The sequence below is a fragment of the Bombus vancouverensis genome, unplaced genomic scaffold (genome assembly GCF_051014615.1).
Source record: "Bombus vancouverensis nearcticus unplaced genomic scaffold, iyBomVanc1_principal scaffold0034, whole genome shotgun sequence".
NCBI classification, from domain to species: domain Eukaryota; kingdom Metazoa; phylum Arthropoda; class Insecta; order Hymenoptera; family Apidae; genus Bombus; species Bombus vancouverensis.
The window spans coordinates 380940-393699 of NW_027468925.1; the positions used below are offsets into that span (position 1 = coordinate 380940).

The 12760-nt window shown below is 36.1% G+C and overlaps 1 long non-coding RNA gene across 1 annotated transcript in view; it reads right to left on the reverse strand.

Moving 5' to 3' along the window:
* Positions 1-9175: 9175 nt before the first annotated feature.
* LOC143304408 (uncharacterized) overlaps positions 9176-12760 on the reverse strand; it is a 41892-nt gene continuing 38307 nt past the window's right edge. The window contains exon 2 of the long non-coding RNA XR_013061095.1: positions 9176-10270. This is a non-coding gene — a long non-coding RNA (uncharacterized LOC143304408). The remainder of the gene's footprint in view (positions 10271-12760) is intronic.

The window sequence follows — 12760 nt, forward strand, 5'->3', positions numbered from 1 at the left end:
TATTGCGTTATAAAAGCAAACGCGGATTGCTCAATGTCATAGGCTCAGTATCCAAAACTTTATTCGGAACTGTCGACGAAAACGATTTAGAACTCATTAACAAGAACATCGATACATTATTTGATTCCAACAATAAAATAAAAACAATTCTTAGTAACCAAACCGCACTCATCAAACGCGTGCTAGACAATACCAAAACAAATCAACTTGAAAACTTAGCCAACGATATACACAAGATTGAAAACCACAATGAAAAAAACGAAATATTAGTCTCCCTATTAATTCAAACCGAATCTACCATATCAGAACTCCATATAAACATCGACGAAATTTTTAACACTGTTATGTTAGGGAAACAAGGAATCATAAACCCACAAGTTATAGAACCCGAATAATTCTTAAAAACACTTGACCAAATAACGAGACAAAACTTTATGACTAACCATATCGAACCTTCAGTCCAAAACTTTCAACTAATAATAGATCTAAGCAAACTAAAGGTATGGATAAGAGATAACAAACTTATATATACAATAACTGTGCCGCTTTTGGAAAACGATGAATGGAAAATAACTAAAATTTACCCGATACCTTCCAAACAAAACTCTGTATTCATTGCGCCTGTAATAGAAACGGATTTTTGCCTCTAACCGACTCAGAACAATACACCTTTGTCGATAGTCACTACTTAAACAAATATTGTAAACGAACGGCAATCATCCACATTTGTAAAAGAACTCAACCGAGTCACAATAGAATCAATTCACCTGAATGCAGATCAGAATTAATTACTAATCGACAGACGGTCAAAACTTGCCCGACTGCTGTCTTCAAGCTGGAAGAATTGACGTTCGTACCTTTGCAGACGGAAAACCATTATATTATTATTCCTGCGAAAAATGTACAAATCGACGTGTTATGTAAGACACATAAAATCCTAGAAATTAGACAACCAAGCTTAATTAGCAGTAAAACCGGGTGCATAATCACATACGATCATAATATTATGAAAATAGGAGGATCACATAAAAATATCTCTTACGAAACCAAATTTAAGAATAGCATATACAGCTTCGAAGAAACAGATGTTCCAATATTAGAGAAAATATTAGAAACAGCTCCAAAAGTAACTCACAATTTTAACCAATATAAAGCCAACCTCGACACATTACAAACACAAATCAGTACGCTGCAATTTGAGCGACTCATAAATTCATCGAAGGAATATGGCATATCCACACTACAAATATTAGGAATCATAGCCCTAGGACTAGGAACAATATATGTAATGTACAAATGTAAACTTTTCGAATGTCTACGCCGATCATTTCCTAAAAATGTACGTATCAAAATACTCTGCCCTACCGCTCGCGTAAACAGGATCGATCAAACATCAACAGTACCAAGGACGGTCACCTTCCAAAATATCACCGAAGACGAAGATGAGGGGATCATTCAACTTAGAAGCCCCACCAGAGCCTTACGCTTTAGCGGAGCAAAGCGAAGCTAAGGAGGGGGGAATGTCCCGGTGGTCGTGAGAACGCAACGAAAGGATGGTTATGCCTCACATACCTTGGTCAGCAATATGATGGCTAAGCAGTAATAGAAACCCTATGTGACCGGCATCCAGCGATAGCCCCTCCACAGGAGCCGGGTCCTTGATATAAAAAAGTACCTCTCGAGTCGTTGTAAGAACATTCTTTTCTGTGCTGTTTGACCATTCTGTATTGTTACTCTGTCAGTGTTCAATAAATTTTCTAATAACAATCAAAATTTAAGTACGAATTTCTCACCTTGCGTGCGGAACGTGAAATTACCCCGAATCGACGTGACACGGCCTTAGTGTGTTGAGAGAATGAAGAACGAATCGTGTTGATGGAAGTTTGTATGGAATGTAGTAACTTGTGGATTCTTAGAGTAAGGACAAGTGATTGCTGGTAGAGTTTAAAGTTTAAGGTATTTTAGTGAGTGATATTCGATAACAAAAGGACAGACTACGATATCTTCGCACGCCGACTCACACTCCGTGTCCGCTCAACTCGCACTCTGCTTCTCGACTAACTCTCTCTGGCCGTTGTCCCATTCTATTGCCCTTTTCCTAGGCCCACCGCACACGTGTTCTGCAGACGCTCGTGGCCAGGGTCACGTAGGTCTTTTCCACGAAACTATGCACTTGAAAAGACCGATGACACATTGATGGGCCCGACGGCGCCTCGGCTCTCGCGACACTGTTCACAGTTCGTCCGATATTTCCCAGGCCTTTCGTCCACGATACTACATTCGGCCATCCTGCAATAACATCTGCCCTCAGATGTTGCCTTCTATCTCGCTGTCATCAGATGCGTCACTTTCGGCATTTAGGACCCAAGGTGTCATAAAATCGAGGTGTGCACGGGTCCTTCCTTAGGTACTGCTTCGCACGCTTTCTTCTTTTCTTGTAACTTCGACGATTCTCCTCTTGAGTTGCGGCGATCTTCCTCTTCGCGTCCTCACGTAGCTCGCGACGTTGTTCTTCAAACCTCGCGGCCCACTCTTCGTCGATCAGCTTTCTAATCTTCGCCTCTTCCCTGACTTGCATTTCGACCCCGACCAGTAGCTGGAAAGGAGTCTTCCCTGTGCTTCTGTTTACGGTGGAATTCAGGTATTTGTGAACCTGGTCGACATGCTGCCCGTTCCCCCTCGGCGCCAGTCTTCGCGGTCTTCGCGCTACCGGTTTGTCGCTTTTCAGAACTATCTTTGCTGTTATTCCGACGTCTCTCTTCTTCTCCGGCCTATACCCTTTAATAATATCCCGAATGGCTTCGCGGTAATGAGGTTCTCGTACATGCGACAAGTCGATCTCGTCGGATTGTTCTATCGCGTTTACCCTCAGTACATCCGGCGCGTCCTCGTGACCGTCGGTCTGATCGTCGAGTCGTAAAAATGTCACCTCGCCACGTTTGACTCGCAACTCTACCTGGTCTAAAAAATCGGTACCTAAGAGTAGACTATGTCTTGTCATTACCATCCATGGCCGCTCGTAGCCGTGCGCGTAATTCTACTTTTCTTCCCGTCGTTTTTAAACCCAAACTAGCGAGGCGCTCCTTCAACTCCTTCGTATTCATTTTCTCAACATCCTCACCTTCGTTACGATCACGCTCAGCTCTCTGTACATTTTCTAAATCTCGTTGACCGGTTAGCTCTTCACCGCCCGTCGATCCCTTACGATACGATTGTCCAACCCTACACGCCCTATTCAGCCTTGCAATCAGCACTGACCTCGCACCCGATATAGGGAGGTTCATTCGCGCGAGCTTATTCCTCAGCTCCTCCAGCGTCGAACCCTCTTCACCCGACAATCGTTCGTCCCCGACGTTGGCCATTTTTCACACAACACAAACTTAAACAGTCAACGATATCGTCTTTTACCGCACCGCGTACCGGTAAATTCACAACTAGCTCGAATAGCTCTGTTAAACAGTTTCGTTTTCTGTCTTGTCCAATCCCGGACGAGCCCCCAAAAATATGTAGTAACTTGTGGATTCTTAGAGTAAGGACAAGTGATTGCTGGTAGAGTTTAAAGTTTAAGGTATTTTAATGAGTGATATTCGATAACAAAAGGACAGACTACGATATCTTCGCACGCCGACTCACACTCCGTGTCCGCTCAACTGGCACTCTGCTTCTCGACTGACTCTCTCTGGCCGTTGTCCCATTCTATTGCCCTTTTCCTAGGCCCACCGCACACGTGTTCTGCAGACGCTCGTGGCCAGGGTCACGTAGGTCTTTTCCACGAAACTATGCACTTGAAAAGACCGATGACACATTGATGGGCCCGACGGCGCCTCGGCTCTCGCGACACTGTTCATAGTTCGTCCGATATTTCCCAGGCCTTTCGTCCACGATACTACAGGAATATACTGATTGCTTTTAACATTCATTAGTTCCAGTTATTACCGATATTTTTGTCATTTAGTTAGGGTTTTCCCTTTAGATTACGTTGTGATAGAGAACTGTTATTTGTGTATTCCTACAGAAACATACGAACTATATAAACTGTTGACACGATGTTGTGCTTTTGTATTATAGAGATAATAACAAAACCATCAAACAATCATTAATTATGTTTTTTATTATATTAATTAAGAATTGAAGATTACCTGCTTGGTGATCTTGATAATATCGTATTTTACAAATGTTGAACAAAAAAAAATGTATGATTATTTTATTCTGTTAGGGAAGTGATACATTTACACTGTACATGAGAGTGTGTGTGTAAGGGTTAGAGGGCGTCAAGGACTCAGTGGAGACAAAAGACTGTTGCCAGATGTTAGAAGAATCTAGGCTAGTCGGTTGGCAACCAGCGTGCGTGCAAGACGTTCTTAGAGAGGAATATAGGTGTATAACTGTTGTATGGGAAATATAGTCAATAATTTGTATTCCCAAATCCTCGAATTTCCTTACATATTCAATACGTTATGAGGGTTGCTTTAAAAAAAATACGAGTTACATATTTCTTTGAAAAAAGCATGATTTTTATCGATACAATAATGTTCTTCTGTTATCGCTTTAAAGTTGAGTACTTCGTTGATTACACGAGAGAACTCGCCTACAGCAAACAAGATACGACCGTGTGTAAAGTAATTAATCTGTTTGCTCGTTACTAGCTACACATAAGGCTTGCGTAAAAAAAAATATGCATTTCAGTTCAGGCGGAGAATTATGTAGGAAGTCATTTTGTCGATCAATAACTTAGTTAATAAAAGATCAAATTTTCATGTACATAAATGTAAGTAACGTTCAAGTATTAATCATTACATACAATTTTTGTATAATTCGATATCTTGGTCACTTACATCTTACAAATGATATATAGATAATATTTATGACATACATTGGAGCTATCTTTTAGTTAACGCCATTTTTTCTTGTTTTCTCTGTACTTTTACTATTCTTCCAAAAATATCAAAGGATCGATGACTTCAAATTAAACTAGAATTGCTTCGGTATATTGTCAATCAATGGCTATTTGTATTCACATCTATATCAAAGGAAAACCGATTGCAAAATTAATTACCCTTGCAATTCCGCAATCTGAAACTATGTGTGATCGACCTTGAAGATGACAAATCTCAATGTTTGAAGTAGTACAAAAGGATGATAATTTAATTTCGCTTTATCAAACTGTACAAAATTTGTATACACATACAGAAAAAAAAACGGAGTTCAAACATTAATCAACATGAATTATCGGTTATTATTGCTGAGTAATTATTAGGATTAGAGCTTTGGAGTATCGATCGTATCGAGTTTTAACTATCGGTTTCCGCAATTTATTGTTTTTCTAAATTATGTCTGAATGGTATCAGTTTTTGAATATTTTATAGTTTACACTCCAACATACTGACGTAAGCTATCGAAAATAATTGTAAATTATGCAATATCATTTTTTTTATATTTCATAATCTAAATTTCAATCTATTTTTTGTATTTAACATCCCTTTTTTATTGTTCGTGTTCCGTCTTGTACGTTCTTCAAAAAATCTTAATTTCTTTTTAGATAAAATCTTGTGTGAATTTACAGAAAATACGATTCTTCGTTTAATTTTCTTCCCTTATTGTCTTTACATATTTGGAGTTTAAACGCGTTATAAGTACGTTCTTTTTTTTTAACATGATTACGTAGAATTCTTATTCTGAATAAATTATTTGTTTCCGCTTCATAACTGTTTCTAAATTACAGTGCATTTAATCTTGAAATGCACAGTAACATTTTATACTTTTTACGTTCTAAGGAATTTTCAGGATCGGTTAAAAATTAAATTACAGTAATGGTAATACTCAATATTAATGTCAGACGTGGATACTTCACTGTTTTGTATAATAATTTGTTATCTTGGCATCGATCAAGGTATTTAATATACAAAGCGTACAGATTAATAAGAATTTTAATTAATCCTTCTTCTATAGTATTCACCGTTCTTTTCGAGCACGTACCATTTCAAATAGACTTTCGAATAGATTTCAAAGATTTGTCTGTTCAAATAAAACGCGATCTTTTTTATTTCCCTATCAGTCGTACCGTTACTGTTCCGTTGTTTCCAACAGATTGCAGATTCGTTTAAAAAACATTTGTAACGAAAAAGAAACCCACTCGCAGAAATGTTATTCAATATCGCATTTATAACTTTCATAGACATCCTCCTCTCATTGCTATCATTGTAAACAGATTGAAATTTCGTTTGCAAACACTCGCGATTAAAAAAAAAAAAAAGAAGAATTAATCTTAAACAATTTTATCTTGTGTTTCATTTATAATTTTCATAATTGTCTTCCCGACGTTGTATCATTTTAAATGGCTTTTTTCTATCCATCTATGTTGCAGCGAGATCAACGGTCCTAATTACTAAATTGCACGATGTGTTCATACAAATTCACTTTTTATGAACGCGATGAAACGAAATGAAACCTAAGTAGAGATTTGTTTTCTCATCAAGTATAACGAGTTTTATACTTTGGATAGATTGCCTCGTTGTGAGAAGGTCTTAATCGTTTATAATTGCGATTAAGTAATTGCAATAAGTCATATTTTTAAGAAACGTTCTCACATGCTGTCACACACTCTAATTAGAAAAGGATCATGAAACATTCGGTTTATCATATTATTTGTTTGTAAATCTTCCTGCTTCCGGAAACTTTTTTAAATATGAAAATATTTATATACAAAATTAAATATTTTTTTCAATATCAACACTTCTTGCGTTTATGCTGTCCTAGTCAGAATTATATTATTTCGTGTATCCTGTTGCTTTTTATATGATAGTCCTCCCGTTGGCCGCGGATTCGTTATCAAGCCTGAGGCCCTCGTCACTAGTGTAACTATCGACAATAAAGGTACCCCACGCGCGACCGGACGATGGAGAACTTCAACGCAGAACCGCTACCTCCCGCGAGCCCTCCCCGGGAGGGCGCCTCGAGCTCGGACTCGGAGATTCAGACTCGACATATATATTATTATATATATTATATATACTATTATATCTATATAATATATGTATTTATATCTAAAAATATACGTACAAATATATCTATTTAAAAAAATAAAGTTGACCGTCATATATCGCCAATAATATCGCGTGCGTATAAAGAAACTAATTACATTTAATTCCTTTTTTACATTTATTTACTTTTTATTATTATTTTTTTCACAACTAATTACATTTAATTATTACATTTACATACATTTAACTATTATTACATACATTTACATACATTTAATTATTATTTTTTTCATAATTATATCTCGTTTGAAATATTTTTCGACATAATTAATTGTTTCAAAAACACATATTCCAGCCTTCTAAATGATTTATTTTGCGTATTATACGAATTATTCCATCTATAAATAAATTGTTCTCTCTACGCACAAACACGCACACAGTCTGTTAATTACACGAGTTAATTGTAACATTTTTCTCGATAAGTTGGCAGAGCAAGGAAAATGAGCGACGAACATACCTACAAACTAATCTACTTCAATGCCCGTGGTCGTGCCGAACATATACGGTACATATTTGCATATACTGGCATCGAGTATACCGACGAGAGGATCCCCGAAGAACTCTGGCCTGAATACAAGGATTGTAAGCGTGAAGAATCGATTTTTACTTTCATCGTTCAACTCTCAGGTATCTACCATTTACTCAAACTTTTCTGTATATAAAACTTTCGTTTCACGTGCAGGCTAAACTTACTTAAAGTAAAATTTCATACGGAATAAAGTCGAACTTTTCATTAAGTTTTGCTTCCGTAATATCGTGTTTATCGAATACCAACTTAATTCACTTACGATTCTCGAATTTTTGTGTTGCAATCTTTATTGTTTTCAATGAATCGAAGCATTTCGAATATTTTGAGAAAACCGTAAATAGGTGACTTAAAATAGGAATACAAAAATACTTCTACGTTTCTCGATAATTTAAAAACTTTTTAGGGCTTGTCGGAAAAAAAGGATAAAAAATTGAAATCAGTTCGGAAATGAACAAGAACATAGCTAAAAAGTCGAAAGAACAAAGCAGACATAAAATTCGATCTTCTGTTGCGACATTTCTATCGTAAATGGTATAATAAAAGTTTTACGCAGCATAGTCTTCGATTTAATCTTATATGTCGCTTGCAAATAGAGAAACAAAAAATCAACGTAAGTCTGTAAATCAATCCTGTCGGTGTAAAACACAAAATTACGTTCGCAATAGACATTCGATTTATATTCCTTGCATTTCAATTTTCATTACAAGAACCGTGTACATTTTCTAATATTTTTTCCGTGTCTGGTATTATCTTTTATCCTTGATTTTAAAAACTTTAGGTTCTTCCCAACAGTCAAAAACACGCGATACCCTGTCCATCGTAATCGTAAGAAAAGAAAAAAAGGAGAAAGAAGACATTTCTGTATTTCTTTACTAGGCCATGTTGATTAAAACCGAAATGATTTCGATTCATCTATTCACAAGAACGCAACGGCCTCGGAAGCTGTCTTGTGATTTCCTATCGATCGTTTCCCTCTACACAGTGTTCATATGAGCCATGTTTGTTCTTAGCAATGCCTTATAAAAAGCTGCCTGTGCTGGAGATAGACGGGAAACCGGTAGCGCAGAGTAACGCTGTGGCGCGATACTTGGCGAGGAAGTACGATCTAATGGGAAAGAACGAATGGGATGCGATGATATGCGACGTGCTCGTCGATACTCTTGGAGATTTGAAGCAAGGTGAGTAACTGATGAGATGACTTTGCATTTGTCTCACCACAGAGACAGACGTTCAAGAATTCATTGTGAAAAGACGAGTACAAACAAGATACGTATGTCTTTCCGTTAAGCGAATGTTACAGTTTGTTTGCAAAAGTCAGTTTTTAGATTATAGAATCGTAGATAGAATTTAGAGGATAGAAACTTTTAGTAGTCACTTTTAGTTTAGTAAATTCTTATCGACAATAAGCAGACTACGTTATGATACAACGATTCCAACTGAAGATTTCTATCGACATCACGAATTCGATGGCTTCCAAAAATCGTGTTCTTACACCGCCAACGTAACGTCACGCCAGTCGAATCGAAAAATTATTACTAGACAGAGAAGGTGAACAATAAACGAGGTAAATAGGCTACCGATTGAATAATATCATAACGATCGTATCTCTGGTTTTTGCTTGTCTTTTATATTTGTTTCAAATGTATAAAATATAATCGTATCGATATCGTCCACGATTAAAGCCATCCATCCGCCATCGACGAGGAACGAACGATTATATTTTATCATTTATGCGAATCCTTCTCTTCTCTTCTTTCTCTATTTACGCCCCTCGCCTTGCTTCGTACCGCCGATGATTCACAATTCGATGCACCTGAACAGCTGGAACGTCGCAGATTTTTCCGTACGATAACAAACGTGTTTTTGATGGCCTGCTTTAAACCGTGACGATCGCCATGACGTGCATCAATTGTCGAATGATGTAGTGCGACGATACTCCTACGCAACTTTTTTTTACGCTGTTTTTTCCTCTATTTTTTCTTCCTGTGTGTTATCACATGATCATGAGATACCTGTATAGAAGATGCAAAGAGTCTGTGAAGAATTTACAGATATTTAAGATTATCATAATGTTTAAGCAAAAGCTAAGACGCAAAATATTGCTCAAGATGTAATTATGTAATATTTACTCAATTTCTAGAAGACTGTTTATATCTTGTTGTTATTCTTGATATGGAGATAAATATAGTATACTTTATTAAGACCTAGATAAAAGACTTTTTTCTCGTTTCTCTTCTCTTACTTAATCACTAAGAGTTATATAACGTTTATTCGATAATTCTGCTTCTCCTGACCTTTCCACAAATGGTTGTTTATATCTCGACATTCTTGGTACTTTTAATCAAATTTTAATAACAGTACTTTACTCGTCAGAAGTAAATAAAAAAGCTCTAAGTAGAAGCAAGGATTTACTTACCTTTCCTTTCTCGAATCTCAGTTAGCAATGTTGTTCCTCTTGAAAGATTTTCCAAGTTTCCAAGACAATTTCCACGCTGGTAACATTGTATATATTTCAAGTATCGTGAACCACAGGAACTTGTTGAGGCAATATTGAAGAAAGCAAAGAGAATGAAGAAATTGTAGGAACTATGAGAGGCTACTCCTTCTTTCACAACTTATTTTCTCTTCGTTTGGGGGGAAAAACACAAATGAACGTAACGGTTGGTTTCAGCTATCTGCTACTATCGCATGGAGGAGAATCCTGAAAAGAAGGAAGCGAGGAAGAATCAACTTTTGAACGAAACAATACCATTTTACTTGACTAAATTCGACCAGATTATTGGCGAAAATGAAGGATATATCATTCCTTCTACCGTAAGATTTTTTATCCAAATTTAATGTTAAAATTTTTAGTCTTTGTGCAAACTGGGCCATGTTGTCCATAAAAAATTATTGAAACTTTGTTGCGACAAGACAGCTTTAATTGTTGAGAGCAGAGTGTATCTTTAAAATTCATTCCTGTTAGTTTATGTACAAATGAATTTGCCAAGATTTTCAGCTTTTAGATAATTATTCATGTATCTTCCTCATCAAGTTTGATAGAAATTATTACTATCGTAATCAAAGCAAAGATTAAGATATGTAAAATCATTTCTCTGGATATGACACTCTTGTTTAATGAGTGATAAATGATACCATTCGAAATATCATATTTATATAATATATAATGATACTTATAAGTGTAATCACTTAAGTACAGATATCTGAATTTTTCTCACTGTCACTGACATAGATACGTATTATCGTTCCTTAGATTACTTGACCAGTTTATTTCTTTCATCACTGTGTTATTATATAATAATAATAAATAGTCACATTAAATTAATTTAGTATGATTATGTTGTTTAATAATACGTGTTTCATTGCAAAATATTTAGTTAAAATGTGTATCGAATCGTTGTAATTCCAAAGATGTCAATTGATCTAATGTAATAATAAAGTATAAAGTATAATAAAGTATAAAGTATAATTTCGTCTGTGGTATAATCTTTCTATTCCATTTTGTTACGTCGCACCGCGAGCAATATGGCAACCAGATGTCACCGGATACTCGCAGCGTATCCTCCATAGTTTCAAGTACCTTCCATAAATCTCATAGATTTCCTAGAAAAGGTCCTTCAAACCAAACAAACGTCTGTTTCCGAAGAATTTCTAAAGACTATTGTCTACCCCGACTGGACAAGGGAAAGTTAGTTTTTCTCACGTATGCTGCAACTTTCCTCCCACTAACCACTTTCTCTCGAGGGCGGTTAAGACCCTTCGTTAACCAATTAACAACGAAGCCACTTCCTTCACTCTCCTAACTAAAATCGTCACCAACAAATCCGATGGTCCCGTGCGCTAGACACACCCATCCTTAGCTTTCCTCCGAGACAGCATCGTCTCCCAAGACAGTTCTGATTTCACATCCTTCGAACGGTCAATATCCTTCCACCGGGTAGGACACACCCACAGATCAGTCACTCATTCATCTCGTACATATTCTCAACGCGAGAATTGATTGTAATTTCAACAAATAAATAAAAAAAAAAATCTCGTACATACGCACCAGCGTAACTGCCTTCGTTATAAGTTGTTGGAATAAACGGTGAAATATAACTTACTATACTGTGTCATATTCATTTAACCACCTCTTATCTTAACCGAAACAGGGGAACGACTACTTCGCGGCGTCGATTCACCGAATCGTAGCGAGAATTTACGCCTCTCGCTACTGCGACTGCGTCTCTCCGCGAACGGTCGTAACACATTGATCGACAGAAGTACTAAACTCTAATAACATAAATTTATATATTTTCTATTTCCCAGCCACCAGTTTTATAGATTTTTCTATCTTCTGTACTACTTTTATCCCTTTTATTTTTTCTTACATGAGATTATTGTAAATTTAATATCATTTGTTCGCAATATTTGTTATTTATCTTTCATTGAATTTGAAATTTCGCGCTTCAATGTTGTGTGTTGTTCGACGTTTTATCGAACGATGTTTATCGAATTAGTTTATGAATACATACATAATCATTAAAGAATCTACAAACCTTACTAGTCTGTTTTTACTAAGTTTTGTTACAGAAAACATGTTCTCATAAATTTTCAACTTTAATTTATGGAAATTTATTAACCTTAAACTATAAAATCATTCAATGAGTCTTTCCGGATGTTTTTATGTAGTCATAATTTCACATATCAGCACAGCTCCACCAATAGGATAAGAGTTACGTGGAAGCAACAGGGGGGAAGAAGAACATATAGAGATCTAAAGGTTATTTTTGTCTCATTCAAGTTTCTGTTAACCGGCTTGGAAATTTCCTGTGCTTGTTTCGACTTTGAAGTCTTAAAAAAAAAATTGTAAGTAAATAGTATATATATAGTATATATATCCTGAGTCAAAGTTTCTCTTTATAAATAATAAACCGTTTAAAAACTATATTTTGTATGTTTTTTCCTTATTCATAATTAAATAATAAATATGAAATACTTCTACAGAAAGCCGACATCCTTCAATTAACCGAACAGCAGATGATTTAAAAATTAGTAGTTGAAAGAAATAAATGTTATTACATGTTCATAATTGATCGATAAATTTAAATATACAATTAGAAAATGTTTCTTCTTTATTGATAACTAAATAATACAGATAAGATACAAGATACTTGTACGAAAAGTCGGCGCGTCGTTCAATTAACGGAAC